We start from the raw sequence: 11,389 nt of genomic DNA, 5'->3' as shown, positions 1-11,389 counted from the left end.
GTTCAGCCTGCCTGCCTCCACTCCTGCCTCCACCATGTCCATCAGGGTGACCCAGAAGTCCTACAAGGTGTCCACCTCTGGTCCCCTGGCCTTCAGCAGCCATTCCTACACGAGTGGGCCTGGTGCCTGCATCAGCTCCTTGAGCTCCCGAGTGGGCAGCAGCAGCTTCAGGGGTGGCCTGGGCAGAGGCTATGGTGGGGCCAGTGGCATGGGAGGCATCACCACTGTCACTGTCAACCAGAGCCTGCTGAGCCCCCTTAACCTGGAGGTGGACCCCAGCATCCAGGCAGTGCACACCCAGAAGAAGGAACAGATCAAGACCCTCAACAACAAGTTTGCCTCCTTCATAGATAAGATGTGGTTCCTGGAGTAGCAGAACAAGATGCTGGAGACCAAGTGGAGCCTCCTGCAGCAGCAGAAGACAGCTCAGAGCAACATGGACAACATGTTCCAGAGCTACATCAACAACTTTAGGCAGCAGCTGGAGACTGTGGACCAGGAGAAGCTGAAGCTGGAGGCGGAACTTGGCAACATTCAGGGGCTGGCGGAGGACTTCAAGAACAAGTATGAGGATGAGACCAATAAGTGTAGAGAGATGGAGAATGAATTTGTCCTCATCAAGAAGGATGTGGATGAAGCTTACATGAACAAGGTAGAGCTGGAGTCTCGCCTGGAAGGGCTGACTGACGAAATCAACTTCCTCAGGCAGCTGTATGAAGAGGATATCCCAGAGCTGCAGTCCCAGATCTCAGACACGTCTGTGGTGCTGTCCATGGACAACAGCAGCTCCCTGGACATGGACAGCATCATCGCTGAGGTCAAGACGCAGTACGAGATTACCAACCGCAGCCGGTACCAGATCGAGTATGAGGAGCTGCAGACACTGAATGACCTGAGGCATACAAAGGCTGAGATCTCCGAGATGAACCGGAACATCAGCCAGCTCCAGGCTGAGATTGAGAGTCTCAAAGGCCAGAGGGCTTCCCTGGAGGCCGCCATTGCAGATGCCGAGCAGCGCGGGGAGTTGGCCATTAAGGATGCCAACCCCAAGCTGTCCCAGCTGTAGGCCGCACTGCAGCGGGCCAAGCAGGACATGGTGCGGCAGCTGCGTGAGTACCAGGAGCTGATGAATGCCAAGCTGGCCCTGGACATCGAGATCGCCACCTACAGGAAGCTGCTGGAGGGCGAGGAGAGCCGGCTGGAGTCTGGGATACGGAACATGAGCATCCATACAAAGACCACCAGCAGCTATGCAGGTGGTCTGAGCTCGGCCTATGGGGGTCTAACAAGTCCCAGCCTTAGCTATGACCTGGGCTCCAGCTTTGGCTCTGGCACAGGCTCCAGCTCCTTCAGCTGCACCAGCTACACTAGGGCCGTGGTTGTGAAGAAGATCGAGACCTGTGATGGGAAGCTGGTGTCCAAGTCCTCTGAGGTCCTATCCAAGTGAATAGCCACGGCAGCCCCTCCCAGCCTGCCCCTCCTGTGGCTGCACCAGAGCCCGTGAGGGAGCCTGCTGTGAAGGGCAGCACAGGGAATGGGAGACCCACCTGAGCCTCAGTCTTAGCCCTCAGCCCATCCGCCGAGGGGGGAGTTTACTACCTGAGGACTCCCCTAGCCCGTGCCTCCAGCTACAATTCAATAGCTTTTTTTTTTTTCCAAAATAAAACCTCAGCTAGCTCTGCGAAATATATATAGTAATACAAACAGAGCTATAAAAACTTACTTTTTTTTTTTTTTTGAGATGGAGTCTTGCTCTGTTGCTCAGGCTGGAGTGCAATGGTGTGATCTCGGCTCACTGCAGCCTCTGCCTCCTGGGTTCAAGCGATTCTCCTGCCTCAGCCTCCTGAGTAGCTGGGACTACAGGCACGCACCACCACGCCTGGCTAATTTTTTGTAGTTTTAGTAGAGACGGGGTTTCACCATGCTGACCAGGCTGGTCTTGAACTCCTGACCTTGTGATCCACCTGCCTCAGCCTCCCAAAGTGCTGGGATTACAGGCATGAGCCACCATGTCCAGTTGAGATATAGAGACTTTCTGCATTTCCTTTCAAATATCAATTCCTTGTATGTTTGTGCTAATGTTTAAGAATCTCACATTTCCCAAAACCAGTGAGATATTTTTCAAGCTCAGTGAAATAGAGCATGGGATGCTCTCTATTTCTACTTTTTAAAAATTCCATATATCACAATGAATAGAATTCTAAATTTCCAGAAATTTAGAATTCTATTCATTGTGATATATGGTATGTTTAAAAAGCAGTCTCCACATACTGTCACAGGATCCTTAGGGTGTCGCTCTTCCAGCTGTAAACCTCTGTGGCTGGTGATGCCTTTGCCCAAGTTTTTCTCTGGCCTGCTGGACTCATTCTGCCCACTTGACCTGGCAGACTGCGCTCAGCTTGCACTACCAGACTGGATCCCATGCCTCGGAAGAGACTGGAGCCAGGCACACAGCAGTGAGGCATGCGTCCATGAGCAACCAGGGAGTCGGGCCACTGTGCACAGTTAGGCACATCGGTTGCTGCAGCAGGGTAGTCAGCTCCAGATGCCAGCACAGATTCTGGCTTCATGCAAGCCTGCAGCTGGATCAGATGCATCGCAAGCAGTTCCCACTGTGGGCACCTGAGTATGAAGGGAATGCGGTGGTGCCCAGAAGCTTGAAGATGCCAAAAACTGCAGAGCCCCAAAGAGGGTGTCACAGCCCTGGTTTGGGGAGCCCCTAGGTCTGAACACCCCAAAGGGTGGCAAATCTTCTCGCCTTCTTGTCACCCACAACTTGGTGAGCAGGCAGTGGCAGGGGCGTGTAGTGTTTCTTCCCTGTTTGTGTTACAGCTCTTTCAGTCCCACCATTTGGTAGGTCCTGAGTTCTTGTCCTGCGTCCAGGAAGAATGAGGTACATGGACAATTGAAAGGTGAGCAAGGCGAAGAGGTGCTTTATTGAGCAACATTAAGCTCTCAGGACACCTGAAGTGGGTAACTCCTTTCTGCAGCCTGGTTGTCCCATTGAATCTGCAGCCCTCTGCAGAGATGAGACCCAGAGTGGGTAGCTCCTTTGTGCAGACAGGTCATCCTGTCTCTGAGAGCCTGTCTCTGAGTCCTGGGGTTTTTATGAACTTCAGAAGGGAGGAAGTGCATCCTGATTGGTCCATGGGCAGCCATGGGTGGGACCAGAAACGGCATCATAAGTTGTCACTCCAGGGTGCAGACTCTACCTGAAACTGACAGCCCAGCCCTCATGCTTCAAGGGATCCCTGGCTTGAAGGTGGAGTTTCACCAGGGACCTGCCCTTTTCCACACAGGAACCTGTCTGTCTCCCGCCATCAACATGCTATCCACAGTGTACAGGCTGTTATTGCCCAATGGTGCCTGCAGGCCCACGCCAAGCTTCCCTCAGCACCCCCGACCGCCCTCCCATTATTGTCTGTGCCCAAAGTCCCAAGAGAGCTGAGGTGGTAGGGGGCCGGCATGTCAGCACTGACCTGAACACATGCACACCTGGCTGGGTTGTGACAGCACCCAGGCTTGCACTAGAGTGGGCACCAGGAGCAGGCAGAGGCCAGACAGTGGGAGGCCAGACAGCAGGCACTTCTGAGGTTGTAAGAACCCTTTCTGGGTTCAGAGCCACAGCTGTGCAGCTGCAACTGTGCCTGGGAGTGCAGGGCTCCTGCCCTGCCAACTCAATAGAGGGCAGGTCTCATACCTGTTCCTGGCTTATGCTGCTCCGCAGAACACACAACACCAGCCACCACCCCCTATCCCTCCTGCAGCCAGCATCTTCACAGCTGTTGCTCCAGATGGGCCACTGCTGCCATCAATAATTATCTAATTATTTTTCTACTTCACTTCAGAAAACAAACCATTTTAAAATTTAATTTTGAAATTAGGTATATGCTAGACATGCAGGTTATCTTTATGGCAGCCACTTATGCTTCAAAACCATACAATCAACCAACAAACTTTTTTGGAGTGTCTGCAAAGAGCTAAATACTCCATTAAAGACTATCAAGGTGCAAAAAAAAAAAAAAAGGCATTTCATTGAATTTAAAATGCCATTGATTATGGACACTATTATTTTATGTACCACGAAAAACATAAATAAATAAATATTACCAATTGAACTGTATTAAAATGTTTAAGACATTATTGATTAAAAGATACACCCTCATTTTCAGGAAGTTAATAATGCAAGAAATGTGCATTTTAGAATTGATACAATTCAACAATTAAAACTAGATTTTGGCATTCAGATGTTTACAATTCCATTTGGAAGAGGAAAAAAATCAACCCAGAAAAAAAGAGTCACAGGTATTAGCAAATAATAGAAGTTAAAAGTAATACGTGTTTGTGGGGAAACATCTGAGCTTTAAGAAGGGTGTATGTTGGGAATAAAATTTACACAGCATGGTGGATCTAGATTATGTAAGCTTCAAAAACCAGGTGGAGATTTTTGGGCTTATAGTGTTTTATAAACATTAAGAATAACATGATAAAAAACATTATACAAGCTGAAGAAAATAAGTCAGAGGACCAATCAGGAAACTAAGATAGTAATGAAGGTACAAGGGATTTGACAACTTGAATCATGTTGAAGCCCATAAGAATGATGACCTATAAAGTACTTTTAAATAATACAATTTTTAAAATTTTTTCACAAAGTCTCACAGTGTTTCCCCTTGCTAATCTCTAACTCCTAGCCTCAAGTGATCCTCCTGCCTCAGGCTTCCAAAATGCTGGGATTACAGGCATGAGTCACCATGTCCAACCAAAAGCCAATTTTTAATAAAAATAAATGAAAACTTATTTTTAAAAATTTATTTAGGGATTAAAGAAAGAGGGTCATCAAAAATGACTTGACAATTTCTAGCTAGGGAAATTTGGACACTAGTGTTAAAAGGACTATGAGCTGTGTTTTTCCAGGGTGCTGAGTAGCCCAACTTATCTATTTAGTGCTTGCCACATTGTAAGCATTCAATAAATATTTCATGGATGGATGAATGAGTGATGAAGCCAGGATATCTGAGTTGAGTTGAGGTCATTCACATAAAGGTGATGGCTGAATGAGAAGATATGAACTTCTCAAAGGAGCCAGTTTACAGAAAGCCCAGGAAGGGACGATGGTTTAGGGAACAAAATTTGGAGTTTTGAAAAGAAATGAAACATGAAAAAAATAAATAAATAAAGAGAAGTTATAGAAACCAGTGAAAGCCTAAACCATGTATTCAAAAGTAAATAGAATTTCAAAAAAAAAAAAAAAAAAGAAAGAAAGAAAAAGAAAAGTTGTTCAGTGGTGTAAAAAGTTACAGAGAAGTCAGAATACAGAGAATGAAGACAAGTTAAATTGACATGATACAATGAGATCAGCTGATGATTTTTCATAGAACGACTTAAATAGGGTGGTAGAAGAGCTGCCAAATTAAAGAGCTTGAAAAGATATGATGGCGTATAACTAGAGGCAGCTGGAGGTTGTGTCCGGAAAGTACTAGACTGTCCATGACGGAAAATTCACTTCCAGAGTGTCATTTTCAGATAATGTTGACCTCCCTACCTTCTTCTAGGAATCTATCCTCCTCCTTTAAAATGCTATTAATTATTAATAATACTTATTAATATAAAACATATGACTTAATTTAAAATAATAAAAAGCTGGGAAGAAATATGATCAAATTGTTTTAAAGAATCAGGAATAATATGGATAACGTGAACTAAATTAATAAAATCCTAGGATATTCAAAATAATAGGGAATGTATCTTGAAGTTTAAAAGAAGTACTTTTATGTCGACTAAAAGGATATGGTGTGTAATAAAGTTATTGAATGCACTGTCTTATGTACTGGTAGAGACAACAACAGAATAATATCCAAGAAGCTGAGAAAATGTTTGGATTAAACATCAACTGATCCAGTTGAGTAAGGAAAGCATCCCTATTTCTGGATTTTTAATTGATGAATTAGAAAGCTATAGCACTTACCCTCAAAATTTATTGTGGTGTCAGTATTCTTTAGGATAATCAACTGGTCCAATGCAATATGACATGTCTCTATTTTAATCTTCAATCCTTTCTTTTTCAATTGAGTCAGGAGTCCCCTGTAACTTTTTTACTGGAAATATTCCTAAAAAACTGTATATTTTCCTGAAAGTATTTATGTAGATATTTCATAATGATGAATAGTTAAATGCTAGAAGCACTAGAGCTATACATAAAGATGAAACGCCAGCTCTTTTCAAACAATGGTTATTTAAAGACATATTAATTAATCTAGATGAGGCTACGTAGAGTGAAAAGATATTTTTTCTGATTTCTGAGGGGTCTCTCATTCTACATTAAAAATCTTTTTTTTTTTTCTTTTTGAGACAGAGTCTTGCTCTGTCGCCCGGGCTGGAGTGCAGTGGCCGGATCTCAGCTCACTGCAAGCTCCGCCTCCCGGGTTCACGCCATTCTCCTGCCTCAGCCTCCCAAGTAGCTGGGACTACAGGCGCCGCCACCACGCCCGGCTAGTTTTTGGTATTTTTTTTTAGTAGAGATGGGGTTTCATCGTGTTTGCCAGGATGGTCTCGATCTCCTGACTTCGTGATCCGCCCGTCTCGGCCTCCCAAAGTGCTGGGATTACAGGCTTGAGCCACCACGCCCGGCCCATTAAAAATCTTTTACTTCCCAAGACAGATTTAAAAGATTAAGATTTTAAAACTTTATATTTATTTTTAAAGGCTTGGATCTACTTATTAATACATTGATAAATAATATTTCATTTGAAAATAAGCCATATTAGATGGACAAATTTAGGGGAAAAATTTCACAAGTTATTCAGTACTGAAATTCTAGAAGGCAGTGTGATAAGAGTACTAAAATGAAAACAAATAAAGGTTATATAATCAGCTTTTTTGCTGACCTAGGTTTTGTATTTTGTGATTTTCTCTCTAAAACTAATGATGCTTAAGTTTGAAAATGGCAGCATATGAGAAATCATACATGACTTTTTTTTTTTTTTTTTTTTGAGGCAGAGTCTCACTCTGTCACCCAGGCTGGAGGGCAGAGGTGCAGTCTTGGCTCACTGAAACTTCTACCTCCCAGGTTCAAGCGATTCTCCCGTCTCAGCTTCCTGAGCTCCTGAGTAGCTGGGATTACAGGCGTGTGCCACCACACGTGGCTAATTTTTGTATTTTTATTACTGACAGGGCAGGGTTTCATCATGTTGGCCAGGATGGTCTCGAACTCCTGGCCTCAAGTGATCTGCCCACCTCAGCCTCCCAAAGCTCTGGGATTACAGGTGTGAGCCAACACACGCAGCCCATACATGGCTATTTTTAATGAAAAGATGGTAAAAAATGACTAGTTGTTTTATAGTTGTACTTTTTGTGTACTCTTTAGCTATTATAAGGTGTTTGTTTACTAATCAGATGTATTAAAATCGCTGTCTTAAAAAAAGCAGAAAACATTTATTTTGTTTTCTTTATTTATTTTGTTTATTCTTGTGATTCTATAAAACAAGTCAAAGTACATGGCTTACTTTAAAGATATGCTTAAATACATTTGCAGTAATTAGTCTTGAAAAAATTAACTCTGGTGCATGAGAAAAGATTGCTTTTCACACAAGAAATAGATGAATGACGGCATGTAGCTTCAAAGCTAAATGTGGCTAAATCATTGGTGTATTTAATCACTTGCATGATGGAGAAAGCATTATTATTATTATTATTCTAGTTATTATTACTTACACTACTGAATTTAGTGCACCCGCATTGCACCCTATACACAATGAAGCCTTTGAAGTTTCCAGGGAAAATAGAAAAAAACTCCAAATTGTGGAGGAAAAAAGGTTTCTTATTGACGAGTTCAGTTATTCAAAAGAGTTGTTATTACAATGTTTTGCATTTGATTTAAAACGATGGGGGAAGGAGGGTTGTAAACCAAACAGAATTAGCCATATGTTGGTAAGTATTGAAGCTGGGTGATGGGTACATGGGAAGGGGCTTAATTTTACTATCCTTTCATTTTTCGTTTGAAAATTTGAAAACATCCATTATAAAATGTAAAGAAAAAGGTAAAAATATTAAAGCAAATTAACTTTATCAGAATATATGCCTTTGTGATCTCTGCAAGTTATCACTGAAAGTAGCTAGTCTCTTGGGAATTTACACATGTGAAAACATTTATTTTTTTGCAGACTCACTCAGCATCCAGCGGGTGCTTTTTCTGTCTGCCAGTGAGCATTCCAGGGTGCTGTGACCATTTTGGCCTCTCTAGGGTGATGTAGCTGCCTGGGGACACAGAGGGGCAAACATTCCTGAAGAAAAAGAAAAATCCAAGCAAAAAAGGGAAACAAGGCCAGGCGCGGTGTCTCACGCCTGTAATCCCAGCGCTTTGGGAGGCCAAGGTGGGTGGATCACGAGGTCAGGAGATCGAGACTATCCTGGCTAACACAGTGAAACCCTGTCTCTACTAAAAATACAAAAACAATCGGGCGTGGTGGCGGGCGCCTATAGTCCCAGCTACTTGGGAGGCTGAGGCAGAAGAATTGCTTGAACCCGGGAGGCAGAGGTTGCAGTGAGCGGAGATCGCACCACTGCACTCCAGCCTGGGTGACAGAGTGAGACCCCGTTTCAATAAAAAAACAAAAAAGGGGAACGAATGAACGAATGAAAGAGAAGGAAAAAGGAAAGAAGAAAGAAAAAGAAAGAAAGAAGGAAGGAAGAAAGAGAAAGAAAGAAAGAAAGAAAGAAAGAAAGAAAGAAAGAAAGAAAGAAAGAAAGAAAGAAAGAGAAAGTACCTAACTAGCTAGAGAGGGAGAGAGAAATTAGGTAAATACCTATGCCCAATATTGAGTGCTTTGGGAAAAATAACTCAAGAACTTCTTGTAATATATTCTGAGTTTGTTTTTTACCTTTTGATTTTTATATTTCTACTTTAAGAAGCAGTGATGTCTAAGAAACATGTTCTCATTATTTATTTTACTTGTTAAGTATGTTGTTACTCTTTAAACTTGATTCAGACTACTTTATGATGTTTTTAAAAAGTGGTTTTTATATCATCATACAATATTACATTTTAAAATGTCTACAATTTGCAGACCCTTCCACCACCAAAGGTCAGCACTACATGGAATTTTATTATTATTTTACAAAAAGAGGAACAACATAACTTTATTGTGCATGTGTGCATGAGCTCTTGTGCATCTGTGTGTGTATATAGCTATTTATGTCTTAGTAGCATAGATGACTCTAACTTGCAAGCTGTAGAGTCATACAACGTGTGCTCATCTCCATGGTAACCATTTCTAAGATAAATGCACTTCTGAACAATGGTCCCAAAATAGCCTATTACCCATTTTTGTAGATTTCCACTGTGGCAACAAAAAACAATTTTGGAAAACCTTGATCCATTCTTTAACCAACAAAAATAGAGACAACAAACACATATTCAGATCTGCAGAGAAAATACGGTTAAGTGTAATGACATTTTCTACAACAAACTCAGGATTTCATGGATCTGATTTTTATTTTATGAATTATCTATACTTAATGTTTCTCCTGCAACTTTTTGACTTCCTACATGTAGCTATTTATCCTTTCTGAGATTTCTTTTTTTTTTTCTGAGACAGGGTCTCACTGTCACCTAGGCTGCAGTGCAGTGGCAAGATCATAGGTTATTGCAACCTTGAACTCCCAGGCTCAAGGGATTCTCCTGACTCAGCCTCCTAAGTTAACTGGGACTATAGGTGCACATGACTGTGCCTGGCAAATTTCTTTCTTTTTTTTTTTTTTTTTTTAATTTTTAGAGATGGGGCATCTTACTGTGTTGCCCAGTCTGGTCTCCAACTCCTGGGCTTAAATGATTCTTTTATCTTGGCCTCCCAAAGCATTGAGATTATAGGTGTGAGCTACCATGTCAGGTCTGAGATTTCTTATCTATAAAATGAAGGGGAAGAAATTATCTCTGAGGCCTTTTTTAGGTCTAAACTTATGATTTTATGATTTCTCCACTCGAACTATTATGAGAAGGTAAGCAGGGGAAATAAAAACAACTGAAACTTAAGTTAGGCAATCTTAGCCCCTTGTTAGGTTAAATAAAAGAGACTTTTAAAACTATTTACTGGGCCGGGTAAATAGTAATCCCAGCACTTTGAGAGGCCGAGGTGGATGGATCGCCTGAGGCCAGGAGTTTGAGACCAGCCTGGCCAACATGGTGAAACCCCTCCCCCACGTCTCTACTAAAAATACAAAATTAGCTGGGCATGGTGGCACATGCCTGTAATCCCAGCTACTCAGGAGGCTGAGGCAGTGGAATCGCCTGAACCCGGGAGGTGGATGTTGCAGTGAGCCAATAGCGCTCCATTGCACTCCAGCCTGGGCGAAAAGAGTGGGACTTCATCTCAAAAAAAAAAAAAAAAAAAAAAAAGCTATTTACCATCATAACTGGATTGCATTCCCATAAATTCCAAATAATTTAGTCTTTTTTTCCTATTAAAGTTGGCAGCATTTTCTTAAAGTTTAGAATATCTTAATTTTCCCAAAGGAGGATAGATTGAAAAGTGTTCTCAAGATGGGGGAACCCCTTTCTGTAATTTTAAAGATGCTCATCCATCACATACCCCTCCACATTGCCTCTGCTGGGGTTTCGATGTCAGACTCTAAGAGAGCAGGAAAGCCTTTGTGATCCTGAAGTGAACAGGGGCAGAATAGATGTCAATGAAGAGAATGGTAAAAAGCAGGGCTGATTCTACCCAGCCCTCTTCAGCTCCTGGGAAATGGAAAGCTAACTCCTTGGGTTTGATAGCTCTACCACTCCCCCTAACACTGCAACTCCCAGTGCCATTAAATTATCTATGTTCCAAGATTTAGAGGGATAGGGAGAACATAAGCCATTATTATTATTATTATTGTTATTATTATTATTATTTTGAGACAGAGTCCTGCTCTGTCTCCAGGCTGGAGTGCAGTGGTGCAATCTCGGCTCACTGCAATCTCCGCCTCCTGGATTCAAGCAATTCCCCTGCCTCAGCTTCCTGAGTAGCTGGGACTACAGGCGTGCACCACCACACCCAGCTAATTTCTTGTATTTTTAGTAAAGACAGGGTTTCACCATGTTGGCCAGGATGGTCTTGATCTCCTAACCTCGTGATCCGCCCACCAAAGTGCTGCGATTACACGCGTGAGCCACCACACCTGGCCGCTTTATTTTTATAAGGGTAAACGATTTTTTCGGAGCAGCCTTTGGCAGAATTGTGACACCATCTTTTTCCTTTGAGAGCAATCCTTATTGACTGCCCAACTCTGAGTACATTTCTTTGAAATGGTTTCCTGCCTTTGGAGTGCCACATCTTCTCTCATAGCATTCCTGAATGCTGATAAGTTCTTTCCTTCTGCTCTTCTTCAGGGAAGGAGAATGTTACTA

The 11,389-nt window shown here is 42.7% G+C and overlaps 1 non-coding gene and 1 pseudogene across 1 annotated transcript; both read left to right on the top strand.

Moving 5' to 3' along the window:
* On the top strand, positions 1–1,447 carry LOC711208 (keratin, type II cytoskeletal 8 pseudogene; annotated as a pseudogene).
* A 6,711-nt stretch (positions 1,448–8,158) lies between these two features.
* LOC114671624 (small nucleolar RNA SNORA77) lies at positions 8,159–8,270 on the top strand. The gene has a single exon (XR_003721659.1). It is a non-coding gene; the product is annotated as a small nucleolar RNA SNORA77 (small nucleolar RNA).
* The last annotated feature ends 3,119 nt before the right edge of the window (positions 8,271–11,389 follow it).

The sequence above is a fragment of the Macaca mulatta genome, chromosome 12 (assembly GCF_049350105.2).
Source record: "Macaca mulatta isolate MMU2019108-1 chromosome 12, T2T-MMU8v2.0, whole genome shotgun sequence".
In the NCBI taxonomy this organism is placed as follows: domain Eukaryota; kingdom Metazoa; phylum Chordata; class Mammalia; order Primates; family Cercopithecidae; genus Macaca; species Macaca mulatta.
Note: the sequence above shows the minus strand (reverse complement) of the source record. Positions and strands in the feature narration are given on the sequence as shown.